The sequence below is a fragment of the Gossypium hirsutum genome, chromosome A10 (assembly GCF_007990345.1).
Source record: "Gossypium hirsutum isolate 1008001.06 chromosome A10, Gossypium_hirsutum_v2.1, whole genome shotgun sequence".
Classification (NCBI taxonomy): domain Eukaryota; kingdom Viridiplantae; phylum Streptophyta; class Magnoliopsida; order Malvales; family Malvaceae; genus Gossypium; species Gossypium hirsutum.
The window spans coordinates 60675819-60677957 of record NC_053433.1 but is presented as its reverse complement, the minus strand read 5'-3'; the positions used below and the strand labels follow the sequence as shown (position 1 = coordinate 60677957).

The 2139-nt window shown below is 32.2% G+C and overlaps 1 non-coding gene across 1 annotated transcript; it reads left to right on the top strand.

Moving 5' to 3' along the window:
• The first annotated feature begins 1528 nt into the window (after positions 1 to 1528).
• On the top strand, positions 1529 to 1635 carry LOC121208809 (small nucleolar RNA R71). Its single transcript, XR_005903932.1, has one exon. It is a non-coding gene; the product is annotated as a small nucleolar RNA R71 (small nucleolar RNA).
• Positions 1636 to 2139: the final 504 nt, after the last annotated feature.

Sequence of the window (2139 nt, the reverse complement as noted above, 5' to 3'; positions counted from 1 at the left end):
CCAATCGTGGTCTTACAGGTAATCAATTATCGATGCCACTGTCCTAGACAGGGTCTTACACATAATCAAGTACTATGCCTATGTCCCAGATGTGCTCTTACACATAAATCATAAGTCGATGCCAACGTCCTAGACGTGGTCTTACACGAAAACACATATCAGATCCTATGTCATGACATATGTATCCTAACTATTCCTAAGGTTCATACGAGACTTTTTAGAAGTTAGAACTTTGTCGATACTTTGTCGGATATCTCATTTTCAACACATATAATCATTCAAAATTGTTCAAAGCATATAATCAATAATAATTCAATTCAAAATATATTTATTTGTATATCGACTTACCTTGTACGGATTCGAATAAACAGGATCGGCTACTCGACAACTTTCTATTTTCCCCGATCTAATTCCATTTTCTTTTGTTCTTAATCTAAATAAATTCAAATTTAATTTATTCAAACTCACATTCATTCAAAACAATCCAAAAACACATATTTAGGGTATTTTATAAATTAGCCCTTACTTTTTCATATTTTAACACTTTAGTCCCTAATTCACTAAATCACAAAATACTCAAAATTTTCTTTTACACAAGCTTAGCCGAATTTTCATATAGCTCGTACAAGCCCACATATTTAATTTATTTCCCATTTTAGTCCCTCAAAATCTAATTTTTACAATTTAGTCCAAATTACTCAAATTCATCAAAAATTCAAAGGCAAAACTTGTTAACCTAACACATAGCTTTAATTTACCAACAACTAACTTCATAAAACTCATAGTTTCATCAATGAATCCACTCAAAATCATCTTTATAGATTACTAAGCAACGATTACAAAAACATAGAAATTATCAAAAATCGAACAAAATCCATACCTTAATCTCCAAATCAAAGTGTCGAACCCTAGCTTGTGTTTTTCTTCTTATTTCCTTAGTCATTTTCGGCAAAATGATGAATAAATGAAGCAAAAATTATGTTTTGTTTAATTAATAACATTAATTCATCATTTACCATTTTACCCTTGTTTAATAAATGAAGCAAAAATTATGTTTTGTTTAATAACTTATAAAACATTAATATTAAGGTCATTTATGACTAATCCCACTATCTATGGTCCAATTACGTAATAAGGACCTCTCATTTAATAGGACAAATCAAATAGGCACTTTAACAAACAGCAGGCAACTTTTACATTTTACACAATTAGGTCCTTTTATCATATTAAGCACTCAAACTATTAAATTTTCATACGAAATTTTCACACATACTAATTCACATATAATAAGCATAAAAAATAATATTTAAATATTTTTTTACTCGAATTTGTGGTCCTAAAACCACTATTTCGACTGGGGTCTAAACTAGACTACTACAGATAGTCATTGTTGGCAATCTTTTCCTGGATCTTACATGCTTCGTTGTAAGATTTATCCAACAATATACCATTGGTAGGTGCATCAACTACCATTCTCGTATGTACATTCAACCTATTATAGAATATTTCCATTTGAGTCCAGTGCTAAAATCCATGCATTGGACATTTTCGAATTAATTCTTTAAATCATTCCCAAGCTTCATATAATGTTCCATCCTCCTATTGTCGAAAAGAAGTGATGTAATTTCTAAGCTTGGCATTTATGTGTGGTGGATTATACCATAGTAAAAACCTCTATCAAAGGTCATTCTAAGATGTCACTCTCCCCGATGATAGAGCGTTCAACCATGCTCTTGCTCAGTCTCTCCAGGAATATGGAAATAACTTAAGTCTCAGGGCATATTTAGGAACACCTTGTTCAATAAATAAATCACAGACTTTTAGGAAAAGTCGCAAATGCAATCTTGGATCTTCAGTGGGCAGTCCTCCGAACTGTCCTACTATTTGTAACATCTAAAACATTAATGGTTTTAGTTCAAACTGTTGCACTTGTATTTGTGCCCTGACTATCCCTGGATTCAAATCATCCAAAATAGGCACAGCATGCTCTCAGATTGGTCTATCGCGGTCATCTATCACCCCACTGACATGTGCATCAGCATCCTGACCATTCAAATTATCATTCATGCTTGGTATCACCCTTCAAATAGGAGGATTAGCATCTTGACCATTCATATTATCATTAAGACTAGGATCATT